Source organism: Periplaneta americana, chromosome 9 (assembly GCF_040183065.1).
Source record: "Periplaneta americana isolate PAMFEO1 chromosome 9, P.americana_PAMFEO1_priV1, whole genome shotgun sequence".
Lineage (NCBI taxonomy): Eukaryota > Metazoa > Arthropoda > Insecta > Blattodea > Blattidae > Periplaneta > Periplaneta americana.
Window position 1 is genome coordinate 39,881,414 of NC_091125.1, and position 26,726 is coordinate 39,908,139.

Consider the following 26,726-nt stretch of genomic DNA (forward strand, 5'->3'; position numbering starts at 1 on the left):
AGATCACACGATGGCTCTGAGGGTGGTTTCCAATATGAACCTTTGCCAACACAACCAATGTGGTTGAATAAACACTTCTGAAAGCTTTGCACAGACACAGTGATATCAACATTTGGCATGTTTGTACTCTAAAAACTTTTGTAGCGTAAACATTACTCATTCCTTTCGTGTTGTACTTAGTTGCGAAGATACGATTTGTTTTAAATTAAAAATACGTTCTTCACTTTGCATGACAATCGACTTGCTGCTTTCGACTCCAATCGACCACGTACTATTACGGCATGTGCTGCGCTCTGTGTGTAGTTTTATGGCACCTGTTGATCTGTTCAGTCTGCCGTCGTCTGTTAAGCGAGATAGCAGACGGAATAATTTTCTCCCGCGAAATCTCCAGTATTTTTGAAAATAATCGAATAGCGTCAGAGTGCGGAACTGTAACAGTGGTTTTTCGATAAGTTTGTGCTGGAAGCTGTAGACGTCCACGCCCGCTGCATCCATGACAGACTAAGGAGAGGTATCGTAATCTCAATTAATACTATTACATAAGCCTTTGCCTGCCTACCGGTTTTCTCTCGTACAGAATAATGTCAATCAACTCCACGCATGTTCCGGCATAGACAGAGATGGACGATGTGTGCATTTATTTATTGACTGAGAGATAAGGCTCGAGAGATAACTGGCAGAGCCGATTTATAGTAATTTCCTTGGGGACGTGGTTTGAGTCCAGATTAACTGTGTAACCCTTGTCTGGAGATGATCTGAGGATCAACTACTTGCATGGAAGGGAAAATGTACAGTCCTATTAAAACATACGTTAGCGTTTTCTTGTGTTGTGTCTTTGCTGATAACTAGTGATAGATAAACTGACAACGCCTTTTAACTGAAGTCTCCGTTGCTGTCAGAGCCCGCCTTGGCGAATTTAGGCACTTACAGGGAAATTTGATCGATTACAGTTCTTAGTGGGGGATATTTAACTACAATGAACTTTAAGATGTCTGAGAAAGGGCCCATTTCAGTAACAGTTGTAGCCTTTACCAATAATACGGCCAATGTGGCTGTAATAGTTTTATATGTTTTGACTTTGTTTAATATTTAAAAATGTTAGAATTGAATATACGAAAGTAAATAAAAAATTAGTATTTTAATCCGTAATAAAAAGCGTGATTGATATAACTTTTTAAAAATTATGAACAAATGCAACGAATCTCGGTTAAGTGAATCTAAGAAAGTTGGTCAACAGAATTTTAAAGTTTCTCGAAGCATAGAAGTCCTTCATAAAATTGAGGACGTAAAATTTTTCTTATAACTTACCATTATGAAATTACGTAAGCTTACTTTTTATTCTTCATGAGACAAATCTTTTAATTTTACATTTGCAATTCTCATAAAAAGTGATGTTCTACGACTGATAAAAATAAGTTCTTTCAAGGTTTTTGTAAGAAGTCTGCTATGGAAAATTATTTGGAAAGTGACATTATGAGCAGATTGTGTTGTAGGTGGATTAATTGCTCGTAAATTACTTAGGACGACATTAAATATTTTTATTTCATTAAAATTCACGAAGTTTCTGAATACGGTAACTCAATGTCCCCGAGCCAATTGTAATTTCAGACACATATTTTTTAAACTGCATAGCAGAACTCATTAATAAATTACAGACTTAAAGAAGAACATCATTAAGCAGTGTTGCATCTTGACTTCAGATACGGTACTGTAAGACGACCTTCGCGATTATAGCGACTTCACTTTAGTGATTAACTACATCGTAAGATGAGGAAATGAACACTTTTTTTTTTTTTTTTTTCAAGAAAACCACTATATAAAATGAACGTAGTTTTAAAATCATTAGCATCATTCAAGCGACAAGCAGATAGTTTACCTGCTACGTAAGTCTGTTTTTGCGTACTGTATCACGAAATACATACTGAAACCTAAAATCCGCTAATGTCCATTTACCGTATAACTAAAGACATACTGTAGGTGTTGAGTAAAGCTACCTCGTCGCATAGCATCACTCGATCCGAAGGTTGTATATTCGCTTGTGTCCCCCAGTTGACTACTCTGTCCCTTTCCGAGACTACTCTCCTCGATCGCTCTACATCCGGTTTTTACATTCACTGTGCACCATCTCTTCGTTTATTTTTCAGCTGACAAATCCGTCGACACTCAAATACATGGCTCTTTTAAGAGTAAACGTTCTTCATTCTTTCCCTAGAGTTTTCCCTTCCATTATCATGGTAAGGGTACTGTCCTATATAAATTTAACATCCATGTTCTTCAGTCATTTTAGCGACTGTCTATGGACTAGGCAGGGGAGGGAAAGTCGTATTGTAAATAGAGCAGTCAACATGAGTATCTATGTACCTACAACAGCATCTGTAGCGGGAGAAGCTAAGCTCTCTGAGAGTGGCTGTTTCCCAGCCGGGCCATTTTTTTGTAGGTAAAGATTTTCCTGTTTTCAGTGACTTCTACAATTGGACATGATAGGAGAACTTTTCCATATACATTTAACGTCAGTATTTTTCAGTCTTATATCGACTGCCTATGGGATCCATTCCTTGCGTAGATAAAGATTTTCCTGTTTTCCAGTGACTTCTAGAATGGGACATGGTAGAGGAACTGTCCCATATAAGTTTAATTTAATATAAGTATATTATGGGATCCATTTCTTGCGTAGATAAACAAAGACTTCTAGAAAGGGATGTGGTTTTTTTCAAGCGTGTTTTCGACTGTCTATAAGAGACATTCCTTATGTAGATAAAGCAGTGACTTGTAGAATGAGACTTGGCCCTATCCTTTTATGAAATATCAAGGTTCTTTGACTAAGAATTGCGAGAAGTAGATGCGGCCACAAATCTCATCTAGAGCCGCGATGAAGAAAATATAAGATTTACTTAATGTATTCCCAATGCCTTCATCTTGTGATAGATTTGATTTTATCTTCAACGAGAATAATAAAATAAAAAAATATATACAATTGAAATGCATACGCTACTAAAATTATTCATTGCCTCTGTCGCCATTTAACTTTTGTTCCTCTTTCCAAAGGCACATAACTCGTCACAGAACACCATCTCGTAATGGGTCATTGTTATATTTGTGTCCCCTGTGCCTCGTTCATATCTTTTGACGCCGGACATTTCGACAGTCGTCAGAACTTTTTTCTACGTTTGTCATTGCCCAAGGCGAATGATGTGCCTCAACGTTTCACTGTCGTCACAACCGATTGCGTCAATTATGGATGTAAAACTTGGTCTGTCACTTTCAGAGAATTTAATATTCATTGGAGATTAGGCGGAAGTTACGTATTGATGGATAAAAAATAATAGGCTGCCAAATCAATGGAGGTCCAACTATGGTACGCGTAGTGGTAAATGTTGCAACTTTAACTGCGTGGAGGTTACGGACGTGGACTCTGATCCCGTTTCGGAGAAGTTTGTTGTCATGAGACTGTGTGTGTGTGTGTTTTTTTGAAAAGGCAAATTATTAAACTTTGACCAGGATAAAATACACAATAAAGAAGAAAAATCAAAACGAAGTTTCAAATTATGATTCGTGCGTTTTTTTTTTTAAGTAATCGACATCCTCTTTTCTTACTCTCATTTGATTATGTGACTATACTGTATATGACTGTATATGACAAAACTCTTACGTAATCTTATCACATTTCTGCTTACTTTCGGAAATAGAGATTAAATAATTAGACTATATGTTTACTTTAGTTATTAAGGTACTTACTTACTGGCTTTTAAGGAACCCGGAGGTTCATTGCCGCCCTCACATAAGCCCTCCATCGGGGGCAAGATCCTGAGCAAGATCAATCCAGTTTCTATCATCATATCCCATCTCCCTCAAATCCATTTTAATATTATCCTCCCATCTACGTCTCGGCCTCCCAAAGGTCTTTTTCCCTCCGGCCTCCCAACTAACACTCTATATGCATTTCTGGATTCATCCATACGTGCTACATGCCCTGCCCATCTCAAACGTTCCTAATTATGTCAGGTGAAGAATACAATGCGTGCAATTCTGTGTTTAACTTTCTCCATTCTCCTGTAACTTCATCCCTCTGAGTCCCAAATATTTTCCTAAGCACCTTATTCTCAAACACCCTTAACCCATGTTCCTCTCTCAAAGTGAGAGTCCAAGTTTCACAACCATAAAGCACAACCGGTAATATAACTGTTTTATAAATTCTAACTTTCAGATTTTTTGACAGCAGAATGGATGATAAAAGCTTCTCAACCGAATAATAACAGGCATTTCCCATATTTATTCTGTGTTTAATTTCCTCCCGAATATCATTTATATTTGTTACTGTTGCTTCCAGGTATTTGAATTTTTCCACCTCTTCAAAAGATAAATTTACAATTTTTATATTTCCATTTCGTATAATATTCTCGTCACGAGACATAATCATATACTTTGTCTTTTCGGGAGTTATTATGGTACAACTTACAGTAGGTAATGCGGTATGGTAGCCTAATACATTTGGCGTTTTATCTGTAATCTATTTTTGGGGGCTTTTCAGTCTGATGGTAGACGAGCACATGGAGGGAGATTCATATCGTTACGTACGGCGAGCACAATACCGGACCTGTTAAGAAGATAGACTACAGTTCAATACACAGACGAAGGACAAGTATCCAATGCCTAAATGGGATTCGAACCAATGACCGTGGTTTTCATACATTGCTAAAGTTACTCGTCTTAGTCAATACGAAGGCTATTTCAGTTTAATAATAAGATTATGTAATATTTAATAACAAGATATTGGCACTTGTAGTAGTAGTGGTGGTGGTAGTAGTAGTAGTAGTAGTAGTAGTAGTAGTAGTAGTAGTAGTAGCACGATATCTGCGTTGAACTGTTTCGGCTAAAGTAGTTTTTATTTTTTAAATAAATTAGTGCTTTAAAATAATAAATTAGAATTAAAGATTAAGGAGGTGAATTCGAAACAGAACTTTGTGCCTTTTTTATTATTATTTTCTGGTAAATGGTGTCTCAGAATGTTTATTTTTCTACTAAAAAGATGAAATGCAGGTCCTTCCCAAAATGATTATATTATGGATAAATATTTGGCGGAAGTACATTATTTATTTTTATTCCATAATAACATAAGTTGTGGAATTATTTCAGTTATACAGAACAAAACTATAAAATTATAAAGCTGGAAAATTATGAAATCGTAAAATTGTAAAACTGTGAACTAAATTTTGATTTTTTTCATATAAAAAATGTTTCCTCCACTGTTTTGTGGACGTCTTCTGGTCCTTTCCATATGTGTTTATAGTTATGAAACTTTATATTAGGGGTCGTCAGCACAGAGCACGCCGGGGCTAGCTTCTCTTACCCGTGGAAAACGCAGTGCACCATGGTGCACTGCGTAACTGCTAGAGGGTATGCTCTCTATCTCTCCCTGCTGCACGACGGTGCACACGGGACGGCACCGCGTACCCGTTGCACATTTCAGGGAGTGCTGACGACCACTGCTTTATAGAATATTGTAATAATGTATTCTCTCTGTAATCATGATCTAGTTACATTTCTCAATCTTTCTCATTTAAGAAAGTGTTGTGATGCTGCAAAAAGTTGGTTTCGAGAGTTTCGCAGAATAGCTTACATGTTTTCAGCATCCCTGATATAAAATAAGGTCTCGGGCATGTCGCCCCTCTTTTCGTTTGCGTAAAGCAATTTCCCTTACTGTTTAACGATTTTCGTGTGTCCATGTCTGAGTTTTTCAGCACATTAAAGACCTCCAAACGAAAATTTAAGCATCTGGACCCAAATTTCTTCCAGCTTGAGTCTTGCGTACACTACTTTTAACACTTTATTACAGAAGATTGATAAATGGGCAACTTACTAATGTTAAGCCCACGTGCTTAAATATATTACACTAGTAAGTTGCCCATTTATCAATCTTCCAAATTTCTTCTCTCTCGCTTTCCATTAATACCTCAGTTGCATACTATGAGGCGTTTGAGGCGATGAGCTTACACTTGTCCCTCTGCCCCTGTCGGGAAAATAAATAAACGTAGCTAAATTCCGTCTAGGTACTGAAACCTCCGTCAGGGGTATCTATGTCCCGGCATCGGAAGTATAGGTTAAATATATACATACATTTAACGATTTTATTCATATTCAGCATCTACGAGTTAGTTTATCCAAGATTAATGTGATGCGCATGAAATATAATTTTTAGTAAACAATAAAATTTATGTTTCTATTTGAAATCAAACACACAAAGTGGCTTGGACTTTAAAACTGTCCAAACCATTTTTTTTTTTATTTTGCTTCTTGTATAAAGTGAGGAGAGGGAACAGCACATTTTTTCCCCCAGATTCCTGAACTTCATATAAATTAATTATTGTACTTAACATAAAATTATATTTTCCGTGAAATACACCAACTTCAAACCCCCTTCAGGCTTGGCGCATTATCACTGCTCTTACAATGCTTTTCACGCGTCAGCTTCATTGTGCTTCATATAGCGATATGATTAAGATTACTTTTCAGAAATTCATTTATTACGAGTGACTGGGCCCTAGTAAAGTTTGTATAGGTAAACATTCATATTAATTTTAAATGAGAATTTTCGTAAATATAAAAGTACTATTAAAATTGATTGCATTATAGCTACATCGACATTTTAAGTAAGTTTGTAAAAAATAATTGCATGCAGTAGATCTCTATCTACTTCAAAATACAGTTTATGAATGAAGCCAGATGTTTTCATTTTATATATTTGTTACATTATTCTTTTTTCCTTCTTCCATTGTTTATCCTCTGTTTCGGTTCTCCTTTTGAATACCGATAGGTTGTCATGTGAATTAGCGAGTGTGTGCTTGCGTTAGAAAATGTTTTGACACGTTTCTATCCTGCTAGGACAACTAGGTAATGGAGGCCGAATGTAAAGTATAATGTAAGAATGTGAGTGAAGAACTCAGGAATGTAACTGTGAACACGAACTATTCTGCTGCCGCAAGAGGGGCGGGCAAGGGATAGTACCTGTACTCCTACAGACCTGCTGATCTAAGTGCAATCAAGTGAAAACAGTAATGTGTAAGTTTACACACATAATGCTTTTAGTAGATACATAAAATACAATTTTTCCCTAAAATATTAGTTGCATATGTTTATGGCTGATATGTACATCTGACTTGACGGTATGTGTCAGAGGAAGAACAGTTGTTTGTATGCATCTGAAGTCTGATTAGTGTAATATGTAGCTAGTCAGCGATGTATGCAATGGAGGAGGAAGTTCCTACTCCATTATCTCCTGTCCTAGCTGACTTATAAGTGGTTCCATGTTGATATCACTTGTGAGGTTCACACCTGTCTTCGGATAGTTCACTAAACAACAACAACACACTGAGTTTCTACAACAGGTTTGTTTATTATCTACATCTATAAAAAAAAAATGGCCGCACTTCTGAACAGCGAATATTTTCTAAGTCCACTTCGGATCATGGTGATGTTACACAATGCTCGCGCTTGTTGACGTAGTTTCGGAACTAGTCTTTCAATATCTGCATCTCGTAGAGTAGCGGTAGAGTGCTCGCTTATTGATTCGAAGGTTGAGAGAGCATTGTTTAAGTTGTCATTTTATTTTGTTATTATTCTTTAGCGATATAAATAATATTCAAGTTATCATTTATATTCTGTTATAGTTCTTTAGCGATATAAATAATATTAAAGTTATCATTTATATTTGTTATCGTTCTTTAGCGATATACGAGTAAATAATATTCAAGTTATCACTTATATTCTGCTATCGTTCTTTAGCGATATAAATAATATTCAAGTTTCACTTATATTCTGCTATCGTTCTTTAGCGATATAAATAATATTCAAGTTATCATTTGTATTCTGCTATCGTTCTTTACCTATATAAATACTATTCAAGTTACAATTTATATTCTGTTATCGTTTTTTAACGATGTAAATAATTTTCAAGTTATCATTTACATTCTGTTATAGTTCTTTAGCGTTATAAATAATATTCAAGTTATCATTTATATTCTGTTATGTTCTTTAGAGATATCAATATAGATTTAATGTTAGATTTGGAAAAATACAGTTGCATAATAGTAGTGTTAGTTTTTTCTTCTTATATTATTACCAGGGAACGGATTTATATGGACTAAAAATATATGAAATATGTAAATATATATGTAGTTATTTTTACCAAAATATGGAATTAAATATGGATTTTTACCAAAATATGGAATTAAATATGGACTTAAATTATAAAAAAATGACTATGTACGTTAAATATTGGTACATTTTAATCAAACTAAACAAAAAATATAATGGACGTACCTTATCTTCCAATGTAGTTTCAACAAAACACAATTTTTATTGTCTGTTACCATAACAATAGGTTACAAACATTTCTTTCAAGTGCTGAAAAGTGAATCTTCTTCTATTGTCTCTGAGGATAGATTTATACTGACTAAAAGAGCGTTCGACGTCACAAGAAGTAACTGGTACATAATTCAATTTCACAATGTCTGCTGGGGATAAGTCCAAGTTAATCTTCACTGTTGATTCACCACTCATCACAGCAACAACCTTTTGTAGTTCTTCATATCCAGGGTTTTTTGAAAGTACAGTGTCCACCTTAGCTCTTACTGCATCTGCAACTTTACCTCTACCACGATTCAGTTGTTCCACAGTACTATTTATAATTTCAAAACTTTCAGATAGTGAAAGGTGCCTATTTTGGAGACTTTTGAGCGTTTTTATGATGCATGAAAATGTATGCTGAATGTGAGCTAAGTCATTCTTCACACTTATGTCACAGGTAACTGTTTTCGCAGTATCAATTGAGACTGCATCTTCAGAGTCCAATGCAAGGAGAACATTGTTAATAGAGTCTATATGTTCGGCATAATATTCAACTGCTTCTAGCCATGTACCCCATCTAGTTAAAATTGGCTTTGGTGGCAATGGAATTTCAGGGTACATTTCTTTCAACACGTTAACTCTACTGGGAGCTTTGAGAAATACTTTTTTCACTGATGAAATCAACAAATCTACTTTAGGGAAATTGTCTCTGACCACTTCTGCCACACGATGAAATGCATGCGCCACACAAGTAAAATGAGTCAATTTAGGATATACAACAGATAATGCTTGTCCAGCTTTGACCATATAAGGGGCAGCATCGCTAATAAAGAATAACACATTATCGTACATAATACCCTTTGGCCACAGGATACCCATAGCTTCGTTGAACAGTTTAACTATAGTTTTGTTATTGCACTTTTCTAGAACATCACAATGTAAAAGAATTCGTTCAGAATATTGTTCACTTAACAAACCGATAACTACATTACCAACAAGTCTACCTTCTTTGTCGGGAGTCTCATCAATGGAAACCCAAATTGAACTATCTTTAATTTCATCTCTTATCTTCTGTATTGTCTCATCGTAGATGGATGGAGCATACGTCTTCCTAAGTGTTGACTCATCCGGGATTGTATGTTGAGTATATTTTTCAAGGAATTCCCTGAAGACCTTATTCTTTAGTTTGTAGAGAGGAATATCAGCAGAGATGAGAGAACGGCACAGGTCGATGTTAAACTCAGATCTTACATTCGATGTTGTTGGTTGTGTTAAAAACAATTGTCTCTGCTTGGAATTTAGTTGTTTGTTGGCCTGATGTTTACTAGTTGTAATGTGTTGTTGCACCAGGAACTTTTGTGTAGATGATACTGCACACTGACACAAATTACAAAATAATATTTTATTGTCAGTTGATAAACCATCTTCTTTAAATTCTGAAATGTAACTTGTTAGTTTTGATTTTAAATTGACTGAATGACGTACTTTTGGCATATTTACCGTCTTTATAGTATGATTTACAAAACTGAACCTATGTGTACTCTGACTGGCATTTAACTGTTGAGCTGCACAACTGAAGTCTGTTAAAAATTTTAAATTAAATTAATACAGTTTTGTAACTTACTTTCCCATTGTTGATAGGACTGCTAATTTTCAAATAACTCTGATGTTAAAGGGATTACTGAACATGTGTTTAAATCTCTATTGTTGAAATGTATTTTTAAAAGTTAATGGAATTTTGTTTTGTTTTATTGTTAAACCTAATATAATATGGACTGTTTTATATGAAATATGGAAAATATATGGAAATTAACGAAAATATGTACTAAACTCTAAAATATGGAAAAATATGGAAAATAAAAGTAGGATTTTTCAACCCTACACATTGTGAAACATAAAGATAATGCAAAATATAAATTATATTAGCTTTATAAGTAAATATGTATTTACATATAAATCCTTTCCCTGATTATTACATTATAATATCCTGTAACACAATAAAATGAAAAGGAACGACGAGGATTTGAGCCTGAGACGCTGACTTCTAAATTCAGACGTTCTTCTAACTGAGCCACGGGGGCACAAGTAAAGAAGCATAATAATATGCGGAAAAATTAGCCCATCATAATAATACTCTTTAAAAAAGCTGATTTCTGCTGATCCGAATCGTCCTATTAATTTTGATAACGTCAAATGTTCAGCTTCATATTATTACGTTGGAATATGGCAAAACTGGAGACAAGTCAGATCCCACTAAAGAACAACATTCTTACATTGTACATCATTACTGGAGAATCGGATTGAATCAATTGGTAGTTAGTGTAGCCCGACGATTCTATTCCTGGCTGGAAGCAACAGCTTTTCCTCTTTGTCGTCACTTTTTACAGTGGATGCGAAGTCCACTCAACCTCCCATCAAATAAATATGGAATATTTTTCTCGGGTGTAAAGCAGGGCTCTTGAACTCCGCTCTCGAGTTATCGGAGATAGGAGACGAGTGAAATTTCATGCTCTCCATCCATAATTGCTTCCAAAATAATATTGATCTAAATGACAGAGAAAACAATGATGAATTGTTTACCATAGGTGTAAATTGAACTTTTTCCATTGCTAGTGATAGAAAAGGGACCAAGTTTGGCTCTATCTTCATGTTCAGATAAACAATAAATGAAGTGATAAGCGGTTCTACTCGTTTGAATCGATAGAAACCGCGAGTCAAAATAAACTACTGTAAGCGAGTGATTACTTTTATTGGCTACAGGAGGAATATAGGCCTATTTACACTGCAAGTGGACAAGCACCCGGTGGCAGTGGTATACACAATATAAACAATACACAATAAAATTACAATACAGAATACACAATAAAATCATAAACAATACACAATACAATAAGAATACACAATACAATTTAACACAATAATTACAATTAATAATAAAACATAAAATATCTAATTTTACAATACAACCTACATATGTATAGGCCCTACAGAAGTTTCAAGTCTTTCACTTTACTCTCATCTCACTCACTGTAGTGGCACTATGACGTGTTTCATCGACACTTTACGACACATTTCACTGACAGTCTATAACACATTTCACTGACACTATAGAACACATTTCATTGACGCTATAAATTATCACTGATCGGAACTATTCACTGCACTGTAAAACCATAACTTCACTGACTCACCTCGCTTCACTGATACAATAGTTCAGATAAGTCGAATAATTACACCCTTATGCATACTTATAAACAGAACTACATTTAAGCTAAACATTTCTAGTCTAAGGTCCTCTTACACGCTATTTTTAAATAATTTACAATTCAAACCAAGGAAGTAACTCGTCAGGCTAAGTAAATACATGTCACCTTAAAAAATTAAATGTTAAATGTCACCTTAATTTTAATTTGCACTTTATACACAACTTTTTAAGTTATTAAACTTTTTAAGTTTAGTTTAGTAGTTTGTAATTTGAATGGAGAAGGATGGAGCGTGTGAAAAGAACAGACACAATAAGAAATGAAGCTATGTTGGAAAGACTGGGTGAAGAAAGAATGATACTGAAACTGATCAGGAAGAGGAAAAGCAATTGGTTGGGTCACTGGCTGAGAAGAAACTGCCTACCCAAGGATAGGCTACACTGAAAGGAATGATTAACGAGAGAAGAGTTCGGGTCAGAAGAAAATATCAGATGATAGTCGATATTAAGATAAATGGATCATATGCGGAGACTAAGAGAAAGGCAGAAAATGAGAAAGATTGGAGAATTCTGGGTTTGCAGTGAAAGACTTGTCCTTGGACAGAACACTGTGTGTGCGTGCGTGCGTGCGACATTATCGCCATCAATATAAGATCTTAATGCGAAGCCGAGATCAGTGGTCCGACCGTCCGCTTTGAAACGAGCATTGGGCGGCCTCAAGATGTTGAAAAAGAAAATAAGTCCATATATTATGAGCTTACCCATTTTTTTACAACATCCAACAAGATCTGCTACATGTCTGTTACTTGGTTCTAGACGAATAATTTAAAAACAAAGATTTGTTTACTAGAGAAATAAATACAAAATAGGAAAAGAACTGCGTGATCAATAGTTGTGACAATTATTAAATTCTCCGTGGCAATTTTAGAGACCATAATACTGCATTATGTATGGAATTACTAACACGTATATAAAACAACATGTTATGGTATATTAGTGGGCCTATATATTATTATTCTTCGGAATATGTATGATAAGAACTTTCTTGTGTTAAATTTTAACGTACCTTGTTAACATGTTTCAACCTATTTTCGGTCATCTTCGAAACTGGTCGTTGTTGGTCTTGGCGCCTCTTTTTTCCTGTGTGGGTGCGTTCGTAGTGTAGAGTCAAAGAGTGTATGTGTTTTGAAATTGAGTTGTTTGTTGAGAATATCGTTGGGGTGTGTTTTCGTGTGTCTGTATATTTCACATTGTTCTAGTGTGTTGAGTTGCTGGCTTTTTGGTTGGATGTGCAGTATTTCCATGTCTGTGTTGATGTATCTGTAGGTGTGATTGGCATTTGTGATGTGTTCTGCATATGTGGAGGTGTTTTGTAATTTTGTTATGGCTGTGATGTGTTCTTTGTAACGTGTTTGAGATGATCTGCCTGTCTGTCCTATGTAGAAGTTGTTGCAAATGCCAACCACACCTACAGAGACATCAACACAGACATGGAAATACTGCACATCCGACCAAAAAATCAGAAACTCAACACACTAGAACAATATGAAATATACAGACACACGAAAACACACCCCAACGATATTCTCAACACACAACTCAATTTCAAAACACACACACTCTTTGACTCTATACTACGAACGCACCCACACAGGAAAGAAGAGGCGCCAAGACCAACAACGATTAGTTCCGAAGATGACCGAAAATAGGTCGAAACATGTTAACAAGGTACGTTAAAATTTAACACAAAGTTCTTATCATACATATTCCGAAGAGATACAGTGTTAAAAGTTGTGTAATCAAGATATATTATTCTTTGTTGTAATTTTAACCATTTTTATTTGGAAATTTCTAATCTAGCATGCCCGGCACAATTTAATTTTTACGTACCGTAATACAGAAAATGTTTGTTATTATGAAACATTTATTCTGAATCTAAAAGTCATGTTATGTATATATTATATAATAGTTGTGTATTTTTGTTGTTCTGTGGACTTTATTTGCCAATTAAATTATGAATGAGATGTGTCAATAAATATATGTCATTTATCATTTCACATCGTTAATGTTTCATAATTTAGTTATCTTCAAAATGGCAATTTATTCATGGGAGAAAAAAATGATTTACTAATTTGAATTACGGTGATGACTATTAGATCTAATTTGTATTTGGAGAGTTCTGATACAAAAGCAGCAAACATAACCATCCAACTTTCGCAGTTGTGAATAGGTTCCAGTCGGAATCAAATTATTATACCCGTTAATCTGCTGTTCCTGATATTGGAGCCGACAAGTAGCTTTGTGATGTTTAATATTTCTTCACTTTTGACAAGAGCAAAAGCCCCAGAATTTCGCACCCACTGACTATTATTAATAATAAATTGTCGTTATGTAATTTAGACCACATATTTTGACTGAAGCGTTTTGATACCTAACACTTTTTCAGTATCGTAATTTAGCAACCACAATAAGGTAAATAAGTAGTCTAATTTTTAAGGGCTAGACACCACTTAAGCAGCTGCATTTTTTCTTAACTCAACATGAAACGTATTAAATGATATATATCGTTGATATTCAATATTATCAATGCGGAGGTTATAATTTCTTTTCTTAATATCTACAGCCAAAACTACTCAGTAACGCATATTCTTCAACATGGTTCTCCCATGTAGTTATTACTAGTAACATTGTTAACTCGTTCACTACTACTAAAATCACTGTTCTACTGCCCATTATAAACGTCACTAATACCTCTATCATCACCACCAAACGTTTATTATTTTTGCTATCATCATTGCCTCTATTACAACACAATTGTTATTGTGACCACCACTGTTACTACAACCGCCATATTATTACGATTATCACTTATTACGACTATCACCGTTATTACGACCACTAATGTTACTACGACCAACACTGTTACTATGACCATCACTGTTGCTATGACCATCACAGTAATGACGACCACCACTGTTACTATGACCAGTAATGTTACTGCAGCCACCACTATTCTTATAATCACAATATTATTGCCATCTCTGTTATTACAACCAGCATTTCTATTACAACAGCACAGTTACTACAACCACCATATTACTACGGCCATTACTATTGCTACGGCGACCTCTATTGCTACTGCCACAATTATTGGTACGACTACCACTTCTACTACGACCACCACTGTTACTACGACCAGCAATGTTACTGAAACTACCACCGTTCCTACAACCACTATATTATTACGACCATCACTATAACTAAGACAAACACTGTTACTACGACCACCGCTATTACTACGACCGCCACTGTTACTACGACAGCCATTGTTTCTCGACGACCGTCACTGTTTCTAAGACTGTCACTGTTTCTACGACTATCACTGTTAGTGCGACCGTCACTGTTACTAGGATCACCACTATTAACGGTACTACGACCACCACAATTCATAAGGCCACCTCTATGGATGAGGCCACCACTATTTATGAGACCACTACTATTGATGAGACCACCACTATTGATAAGGCCACCGCTCTTATGACCACTGCTGTTGCTACGGTCATCACTAGTTCTACGATCACCACTGTTACTAAGGCCATCACTGTTACTTCGACCACCCCTATTACTTCGACTAAGTCCTGTTACTACAACCACCACTATTATTAACACCTTCACTATTCCTGATACCACCACTATACTTAATAGCATTGCTATTACTACAACCTACACTACTACTACTACCATCACAATATCAGTATTACACCACCTCTGTTACTAATAATTACTGCTACCACTTACTGAAACCGCCACTACTACTATTATAGCCACCATTTTTACTAATACTGTCATTACTTCAACTACCACCACTATTGCTACTGCCGCCACCACTATTACTACTATTGCCACCACTGTTACTACTATCGCCACCACTATTACTACTACCGACACCACTATTGCTCCTACCGCCACACGTGCTACTACCGACACCGCTATTGTTACTACCGACATCATTTTTACTACCACCATGATTTAATACAACCGCCATCACTATTTATACTACCGGCATTACTATTCATGCTACTACCGCCAGCTCTATTGTTACCATTAGGATCTCAACCACCGTCACAGTTCCGCCAGAAATGCTGTTTTTTTTTTCTTTCTGGCGCTTCCAAGCCTTGAACTTGATATTCGTACTCTTTCCCTATCTGAAATTAGACGGACAGCATGTGGGATTCTATGATGTGGGGTCGGCTGAACTCCTGGTTGAAGCGAGGCCACGGAAAACAAACATCTGTGATCTTGATCGGAACCAGGCAATGCCAGTACTTCCTCGTCAGTTGTATTCAGTACACTAACATAATTAGTGTTGTAGGATTTAATCGATTAATCTAATCGAGTAATCGATCAATTTCTGTTGTAAGATTAATCGATTAAAATATTTAATCGAATAATCGAGTCGATTAAAATTAATCGGTTGTAGTTGATATTATTATTTTGTTAATACAAACTCATACTAAAAATCCCGACAATATTTCTCTCTCGGAAATTGCTTACTTAAACGCACAATAGTAAGCTACTGTTATTTTCTAACTGTAAATCAAGTAGCGTAGGGAAAATCTTTGCACAAACGACTTCAGAAAGAGATGGAGATATGTGGACAGTGACATAGTCTATCTCTATTGAAAGTTGAAACACAATGCGAAACCCTTAATAAGTTTTATGGTTTTCCAAGAAAACTTCCACCTTGTTGTCAGCTCATCTTCCTAGCATAAGAATTACATACTTTTGTGCGAGATCGTGCGTATTGCTTGTTTTCCGCACAGAACCAATACGCGGTAAGTGTGAAATACCACATTCAGTATTCCCAACGTAACACACATAACAATTTCCCTCTTCTTACCTCTTATGCGCGACATTCATTTTACTGTTTTAGGCTTTTAACATATTATTTTCAGAGACGTTTAACATAGTAATAATTATAAATTGGAAACTTACCACTGCAATTTCACCTAAATTGCAATGTTAATTATTGTTTTTAAATATTTGCAAAAATTAAGTAAAGTCTACTACTCCACGAAACTTATTGCATTCCTGATACAAGTACCATTAAGGAAGCCGTGAAAAAATCAACAAGATTCCATATGCCGATGTTATTACTGCAATATGTTATATAAATAATATTGTTAAAATATTAAAATGAAAAATAAATCATTACATAACCTTACCGTTTGTGTTAAGTTCGCATTTATAGACTGGGGGGGGGGAAGACAGACGTATATCACGGCCTGCTGGAGTATAGTAAACACAGAAAATATTTTATAGCAACAATGTTGAAGAAAGATATTTTGGTTTTCCGAAGTTGCCGTCATTAAACAGAAACCAACATGGAGATTTCATTGCAACTAATTAGAAATTCGTCTTTCAGGTATGTAATAAACGATCTTCGCACAAAATAATGTACGATACACGAGCGGTATGTTTGTTTCCATGTTCTCGGAAATTGAAAAAGCTCAACTACGTTTCGCTTTTTCAATCTTTTCCTCGACCATGAAAACGTCAACATACCGCTCTTGTAACGTATATTATTATTCTGGGATTCGTCCCCCTCATCCCTTATAAAATAGCCATATCTACAATGTGTGCAAGTGAGAGCGTAACTACCTTCTTCTTTTTCTAAAATCTGGTAATTCGATTACAATAGGGACCAATCTTCTGTTTAAACCACTGTAGTTTTGCAGTTGCAGTTTCTGTACTGAGCTTGTGTACGAAGATTGTGTGTTTAGTTTGATAAAGAAAAAAAATCAGTTGTGAAAAGTGTAAACTCCATTATGTCATATGAGAATTTGAGAGGTAAACTCGTGAATCGTTTGGATTTAAATTGAACGATCGTGTAGAAGTGCTTGACAGAAAAAAAAAGTTTTTTCGTGTTTAGTGATTCATAAAACATTATTACTGAACGTAGAGCGGCACTTAATTCGGAGGATGTGAATGCACTCACATGTTTAAAATCATGGATGAAGCAATATTAACTAGATGGGTCTTCATACTTTTCGTTATTTATGTTTGTCTAAAAAATTCCTGGAGAAATTGACACAATAAATTATAAGCCTCATAATAAATATGTAAGTAATTAAAATAGTTGTTTTGTAATATTATGATACAATATACAGGGTGTTTAAAAATACAGGGCATAATTTCAGGTATGTATTTCCCACATGTAGACGATCAAAATAGTTCATTACAACATGTGTCCGAAAATGCTTTATTTCCGAGTTATGGCCTTCACAACATTGAAATTCACCGGAACGGTTTTCTTTCCGCAGGTCGTTGCCGTCGAAGGAGACATTAAGAGGGCACTCTGACAGTTCATTCCGAGGCGAAGGTTACATTCAGTGTTGTGTAGGCGTTAGACTGTGCGACATGTATTTAAATCAAGAGCTGGCATAGATACACTTCATGTACGGTAAGGCGGACGGCAATGCTGCGCTGGCTCGTCGTTTGTACCAGCGACAATGTCCAGATCGGAAGACATTTGTACGTCTCCATTACCGTCTGTGCGAGTATGGAAAATTTAACTCTCCTGGTTTGGGAAGGGGACGACCAAGATCTACAACTCCAGAAGTACAGGAGGAGATTCTGGAGGCTGTTAACATGACTCCTATCAGCACACGAAGGGTAGCGTTGCAAGTCAGTGTTCTTCATACGACTGTCTGGAGACTGTTGAAAAAGTATCAATTGTATCCTTATCATTTACAACGTGTACAGGCCCTGTCACCAGCAGATTACCCTGCACGAGTTAGGTTATGTCAGTGGTTCTTGCTGCAGTGTGGTGTAAATCCGAACATTCCTGCCTTAGTAGCTATTATTTACAGATGAAGCACAGTTCACACGAGATGGCATAACAAATTTCCACAATCAGCATGTATGAGCGTATGAAAACCCACGTGCAACTGTTCCATCTCATCACCAGGTGCGGTTCTCCCTCAACATGTGGGCCTGTATCATTGGTGATCGATTAGTTGGACCCCATGTACTTGTAAACAGACTTACGGGGCAGGCGTACACAAACTTCCTGGAAAACACCATAACTCATGTTTTAGAAGACACTCAACTGATCAATCAACACATTCACTTCTTGCATGATGGCGCTCCTGCACACTTGAGTCGTACGGCTCGCCGGTACTTGGATCGAAGGTTTCCTGATCGATGGATAGGCAGACATGGCCAAATTGCTTGGCCTCCACGCTCACCTGATCTGAACCCTCTCGATTTCTACTTGTGGGGCCATTTAAAATCATTGGTTTATTCGTCTCCGGTGCCTGATTTGGAATCCCTTCGGAATCGAATTGTGGCATGTTCTGAGGACATACGCAATACTCCTGGAGTTTGGGATCGTGTTCGCAGGTCAATGAGACATCGATGTGAGGTCTGAATTCAAGCAGGAGGTGGACATTTTGAACATCTTCTGTAATGACAACGACCTGCGGAAAGAAAAACGTTCCGGTGAATTTCAATGTTGTGAAGGCCATAACTCGGAAATGAAGCATTTCCGGACACATGTTGTAATGAACTATTTTGATTGCCTACATGTGGGAAATACATACCTGAAATTATGCCCCGTATTTTTGAAACATCCTGTATATAGGGGAGAGTCGGGTAGTATCGGACATCGGGTAATATCGGACAGTGCGTTTCTTTCATCTACCACCATATGGTAGTACCTGAATGACATGGTTAAGTTTCTCTATGCGACATCACAGAAACGTAACCATGTCAATCAGGTACTATCATCGTGTGGTAGATGAAAGAAACTCACTGTCCGATATTACCCGATGTCCGATACTACCCGACTCTCCCCTACAGATATATAACATTTAGTACTTATGCTTATCACCGAACACAAGTTAAATTTAATAATAATTATTGTGTATTACAATTTATTAAAACATTTTTTCAACTCGATCAAAACTCGATTAATCTATCGATTAATCGATTAAATTCAAATAGTTATTCGATTAAATATTTTGATCGATCAACAGCACTAAACATAATGGTACCAAACTACTCGTAGTATTATGGAACTCACAAATGAAAAGTACGGTTAGTAAAAAGGAAATCAGAATGAGAGATGAATAATAATGTACTAAAATATATTCTAAGCTGCGTAGTACATACCGTACTATATCTTCCGGCGGAAGGATGATCCCAATGCCCTAATGTGGTGTGCTGTATCTCTCTGAACTGTTGACTGGTGCGTATGCTACTCTGACTTACGATTGAATGTGGAAGTAGGCCTAAATATTTTTTGTGGAGCGAAATTTTTGAGTGTAGAGACATCCAACGTTTCAGAGCTACATAATAACGACTTCATCATCAGAGAAGGTAGGGAAAGGAGATGTAGGAAAATTGTCTGCAGTTCTATAAAAATATTCTCATTAACATGATTATTTAACATGCGAAAGATATATAATACATATTCCGAAGTGATGTAGTGTTAAAAGTTGTGTAATCAAGATGTATAAACATGATTAAGTTTTTCTCTCGTAATGTTCGAATTTCAAAATGAGTATAATCTTTCAGTTCTTATAATGTGGAGATTAACTCGTATACTCTGCAGTCTTTCCTCATATTTCAGTATTAAATACGAATAAAAAGGATTACATTTCGACGATAGACCAGAATCGATTGATCACACGATCATAAAATATTTTACAAATATCCTTTAATTCATTCATCACTCAGTATTCTGCCCAAGAGCAAGTCTTTCATTGCAAACCCAGCACTTTCCATTCTTTCCTATTTTCTGCTTTCCTCTTTGTCTCCTCAAATGATCCATATATCTTAATGTCGTCTATCATCTAATATCTTCTTCTGCACCGAACTCATCTCCCGTTCACCATTCCTTCCAGTGAATCCTTCAGTAGGCAATTTCTTCTCAGCCAGTGACCCAACCAATTCCTTTTCCTCTTCCTGACCAGTTTCAGCATCATTCTTTCTTCACCCACTTTTTGCAACATAGCTTCACTTCTTATTCTCTCTGTTCATTTCATACGTTCCATTCTTCTCTATATCCACATTTCAAATGCTTCTGTTTTTCTTCACTTCGTCGTAATGTTTATGTATCTGCCCCATACAATGCCACACTCCATACAAAGCACTTCACTAGTCTCTTCCATAGTTATTTTTCCAAAGCTCCGAAGAATATGCTCCTTTTCCCATTAAAAGCTTCCTTGGTCATTGCTATCTTTCTTTTGAATTTCTGGCAGCAGCTTATGTTACTGCTTATAGTACACCCCAAATATTTGACGCTGTTCACTTGCTCTATTGCTCATTTAGAATTCGCAAGCTTACCTTATTTATTTTTGTTCCTATGACCATGGTCTTCTTCTTATTTGCATTTCAGTGGTTTTTGAGTAAAGGGAGATAAGTCATAAAAATGAATTTCCAGTTAAATGAAAATTAAACATCGAACCCTTATTGCAAGTAATTTTCTAACAAATAAAACACATCAATACTAGTGGGCCTATTCTTTTGTTTTTTGCACACCAAATTGTAGTATTTAACTTGTGTCTTCCCCTGGGAAACAAAACTCCATTTTCACAAAAAATCACTTATCCCCCTTTACCCGAACACCACAGATTTATCTTCATCTCATACTGTTCACAGCTGTCATTTAGCTCCAGCAGCATGTCCCTTAGTATCGTCTCTTCTTTTGCTAACAACGCCATATCATCAGCACTTTATTCTTCTTCCTCATGCTATCACTCCTCCCATGTTCTGAAAACAAATATCCTTTACTGATAAATAATTTGAAATGTGAGTCGTTGCATTGCTCTACCTGATAGAGCTAAATTTTATCTCCACTGAAGCCTCTATAGAACAGAGGCAATTCCATAATATTTTTCAGAATTCGGTACCTAATCCGTGAAACATACCCTCGATGTTTCTAGAAACACTTTTCGCATAAAAACTTGGACTAGCAGTCATGACGGTGAACCTTTTGCGACTAATTCGTATATAGGCCTAGTACATTTACGCGATATTGTACAGCACAATTAATTGGAGTAATTTGTATGAAATTTTATTGAAATCTTTTCGCAATGCAGAGTTCATTAATATTCCTGTATAAAAATTCAATTCTTCGTTTCTTGGTATACATTTTCACTTGACTTCTGAGGTAAGCCGCTCATCAAAGAAACGCGAAACTGGAAACATTGAAACATGAAACTACGTTTTATACCGTGCACTAATTAGAGGAACGGGTATTCAAATACTGTCACAGATGTAACTGGAGTTGGACGACATTTCAGATGACATAACATTCATGGTGCCGACGATCCTTTTGTTGGAAAGAAAGCGAAAAAATATAAGACGGTGATACTGTGTGAATCATATACAATGAAATAAAACTTTACACATAGTTGTTAGTTGACTGCAAGGGAATTAAATCAACATCTTTCAAATTTGTCATTTTGTAGAACATCTTTGGAAACATTAGTTTCTATTGTGTGACCCTACATTGAATGGAGCTAGAACTTATAACTTCAGAGTGGCTTTTGAGAGTTGAAGAGAAATTACCTCGGCGTGCCTTCTTCTTCTTCTTCGGCTCTACAACTTCATTTGCTGAACATTTTGGCCTTCTCTACAATTTTCCGCCATTCTTTTCTATCTTGTATATACAGAGTGTATCAAAAGGATGATGCAAACTTACACGGTTGAAAGTAAGCCGCCACTGACTTCATTGTGAACATCGTTCTAGTTACTACAAATTAATTTATAATTTACTATTAATTTTTCATCTGTTTCATTTTCTCTGAGGCGCTTGCCTGTTGATCTGGAGTTGCGCTCGGGCGAGGGCTCGATTTCCGCTTGGGCTGATTGCCTGATTGGATTTTTTTCGAGGTTTTCTCTAACCGTAAGGCGAATGTCAGGTAAGCTACGGCGAACCCTCGCTCTCATCTCGCCAAATACCTTTTCGCTATCATCAATCCCATCGACGCTAAATAACCGAGTAGTCGATACAACGTTGTTAAATAACCAACTAAAAAATAAAATAAGTCCCTTGATTATATTATCCCTTAGAACTTGTGTATTCTGAATTTAGAATAGACCTATTTGATATTCAACAAATTTAAAACAATGTCTTTTTGAATTTCGTATATAAAAACCGAAATATATTTAATTGGATTCACATAAATATAAAACTAAAAGATCAGACAACATAATATGCTTGACAGAATCTAAATGTACCGCAACTGTAGCTTAGCACAGTAGAAAGTTCGGCCTAAGGCTTTATAACAAGATAACAGCCAAATTTCCAAACATTCAATTTGCTAATGCTCCTTATTTACGAAAAATAAAAATCAATTAAAATTATTGTTTAGGGAGAAAATATAAAGTTTTAGTTGTATTATCGGTGTTTTTCTTTTTCTATTTCTACTTTTTATTCTGCTGATTAATAAAATAATTATCTTAAAATTTTGTGTAATGCCTCCTGAGCACGAGTGAGTCTATGTACAATTTCTGGGGGTGCTAGAATGATTTCTTTTTAATAAAAAAACCAATGTATGCCTTCGTTCTAGTAATAAATTTGTATTATTATTATTATTATTATTATTATTATTTATTATTATTATTTATTATTAATACCGTACTTTGACTATTATCCTTTATAATGGAATACATAGTAAGCTGTATCAATGTGGTAAACCTTCAAGGGCCTATCTTTTATTTTGAATTCTCTTTCATAATCCAATTGCTGGTAGCGTTGAAAAACTGATAAAATTGTCAGAGCTGTTTGTGTACTGCAAAACTTTCTGAGAAAACGCGATGGATTATTTTCGTCTTCTGATGGTTTCTTTAAACTAGTAGGAACATTGTCTTCTGTTGGTTTCTTTAAGCTAGTAGAGACATTGTCTTCTGTTGGTTTCTTTAAGCTAGTAGAGACATTGTCTTCTGTTGGTTTCTTTAAGCTAGTAGAGACATTGGCAGACATTGTCTTCTGTTGGTTTCTTTAAGCTAGTAGAGACATTGTCTTCTGTTGGTTTCTTTAAGCTAGTAGGAACATTGTCTTCTGTTGGTTTCTTTAAGCTAGTAGGAACATTGTTGATTACTGTGTTCGGCTAACAACAGAAGCTATTGAATTAATGAAGAAACTATACCAGTATCTTCTAAACCAGAAATGGTGTTACTATGACAAAATGAAACTTGTGTGTAAGAATAAACACTTTCATGTACATAAACCTAGAAATGCATGTACTTGTAATGTTGGGTTCTGTATCTGAACTATAATTAACAACCTAACATGGTAAATAATGTGTGAAATATTTAACAAAGCTTTGTAAAGCTTTGATATTTTTGTTTGAATATTCTGATTGTAGTTGTATAGAATTTCATATTTCTCTTCTACCTCCACAAAAGATAGGCCTGCGTTAAATTCAGGATCGTCCTTCATTGTGCTTCGTTGCAATGATACCGAAACAAGAAATAGAACGGGATCAATTTCATGTTTCAACCACATTTCTGTTGCTTTGACGTTACAGGAAACGTGTTGCGCAGGTTTGTAGGACGCCAATAGCTAATAATGGGTTCCTATTGTATGAAATCCGTTTCACGTTGCAAGTTCATGTTTCAAGTTTCGCGTTTCTTTGATGTGCGGTCACCCTATAGTCACTGAAAGAGGACTGCTCGCTCGTTTACCGCTGGGGAGTCCAGAATAAACACTGAACTGGTCATCTAATGTAATGTCCGTCTCCAGATAATAAATAGTGTACATCGTGTGTCATAGATGTACACATGTATTTAATCTTCTCACAAACTTTTCGTACTGGTTAGCTTTCCTTTCTTCGTCATAAACTTGTTTTCTGTGAGAGAGACATTGTTTTGGAAGAAGAGACAAATCACAGTCATATTAATAGACGGAACACAATGTACTCGTATACTAAAATGACTTTGATTGCATTACGGAAGAATCGAGGTTTCTGAAGAGTTACAATATTGTGAAGATCGTCCCTCAACTAGTTCCGAGCGTTGGAGTATAATTTTTCAATGTTCTTAGAATTTATTTTGAAACGCTGTGTGATCGTATAGGGCTTAGCGATATTACTGGAAACGTGCTGTTTATAGATTCCTTTGTTAGCTTGTTTCCTAGAAGAGATGAATCCAAATTGAATGATCATCCTACTTGCGCATGTACAAGCATGCTTCTGAGAGTTCAAATAAGAACAGAACAAGCAACCGGCGTAGCTCAGTCGGTTGAGGGGCTTGCCTGCTGATTCGGTGTTGCGGTCGGGAGCGAGTTCGATTCCAGCTTGGGCTGATTACCTAGTTAGGTTTTTTCATGGGTTTTCCCCAATCGTAAGGCTAATATCAGGTAATCTATGACGAATTCTCGGCCTCATTACGCCTATTACAATCGCTATCACCAATTTCATCGACGCCAAATAACCTAGTATAGTAGACAAGGTAAGCACTGTCCTATGACCATACCATGCACCGTGTCAATATCACCAGTGGGTATGGAGGGGGAAGATAAGTTATTAGTCTGAACTGAACTTCCGTGTCTGTAGATTCGTGTACAGCTCGATTCAGCGTTAATGGTCCCTGTCCTTGGTTGTTTGGCTAGTGAGCGAGCTGTGTGTTGCGTCGTAAGAAAGAAATTTCATCGTAAACGTACCGTTAGTTAGTAGGTTATTTACGACACTTTATCAACATCTTAGGTTATTTAGCGTCTGAATGAGATGAAGGTGATAATGCTGGTGAAATGAGTCCGAGGTCCAGCACCATAAGTTACACAGCATCGACTCTCCATCCTTCAAATTTGCTCCAAAAAATAATTATCAAAATTTGTCTATATAAACCTTTTGATTACGCAACAAAATTAATTTGTCAGGAATTTGGTGTATCATATCTAGAACAAATTTATAAACAAACATTGCTGATTTACTTCCATAAAAACCACAATAAATTTAAATTTGATCCTCACGAATACCATATTAGACAAAATTACAGTTTCTTTCGAAATACTCCGAAATGCCACACAACTGCCGGATTAAAACACAGCAGAAGTTTTGGACCCAAAATATATCATGAATTAATTAGAGCTTACCCTGAGCTAAGTACACTTAACTCACTTCTGATTTAAGAAACAAATCAGATTAATTATTTAATTGTTTAAGCTAATTGAGTTAAAATTGATACTCTAATATTTATGTACTTTTGTATTTTCTATTTGTATATAGACCCTATTATTACATTCTGTATTATTTTACTATTTATTAATGTTATTGTGCTCAATGAACTCTCTTAATTTTGTGATATATTTTGTAGACTGATCTGAACTGCGCCCGAGCACGAGCTTCTGCTCTTTCGGGCTGCAATGCCTAATGTAGCTCAAGTGTAAAGTATTAAATAAATAAATAAATTAAATAAATAAATAAATAAAATTTGCTCATATTGGGTTCAGGGAAAATCTCGGAAAAACCTCAATCAGGTAACTTGCCCAGAAACGAACCCGGACCACCTGGTTTCGCGGCCAGACGCGCTGACCGTTACTCCACAGGTGTGGACGTAAATGTGCATAGGAGGGGAAGAGGAAAGAGGAAGAATGAAAATAAAATCTATGCTCGAAGCTGAGGGACACTCATGTCAAGAAAATACAAGTCATCGTGACATTGTTTAGTCAACAGACGTAATGGTTAGTAACTGGACGTGTGGAAGAATATTGTGTTACAAGACGGAGTGTACCACGACATGATAAGAAGGGAGTGTTAGGTGTTATGACTGCGCGGCCTGACCTGTGTGACCTAACCCGCAAGTAATGATGAGTAACTCGCTCTTAGTCTATCTACTTACTTTTTGTAAGGGCCAAAATCCCTGAACGAAGCTGTAATATTAACGACCGTCACCCCTCACACATCAAACTCTTTTTATAATCGCCTAACTTTTCCCTTATCGCGCAACTTACATGCCGGGTCTCGCCTCCTGATCTATAGTTGATACAGTGCGCGTACTTAGGTAATATATTAATAGTTGGTGATTTGTCGAATCACCATTACTACACTGCTTCCGTATCAGCATGTGAGTGCGCATCTGTCGACAGCCAAAGATACCACTTTCCGGTCGGAAGATATTTTGCTCACCCAGTAGAAGTCTAATGGTAATGATATGATGATGATAATGA

General features: G+C 36.1%; 1 protein-coding gene across 2 annotated transcripts in view; it reads left to right on the forward strand.

Moving 5' to 3' along the window:
• Nucleotides 1–348: 348 nt before the first annotated feature.
• LOC138705851 (adenylate cyclase type 6) overlaps nucleotides 349–26,726 on the forward strand; it is an 896,572-nt gene continuing 870,194 nt past the window's right edge. For both annotated transcript variants that reach the window (XM_069834532.1, XM_069834533.1), the window contains exon 1: nucleotides 349–511. The gene's annotated coding sequence lies outside the window, so the exon portion shown is untranslated. The remainder of the gene's footprint in view (nucleotides 512–26,726) is intronic.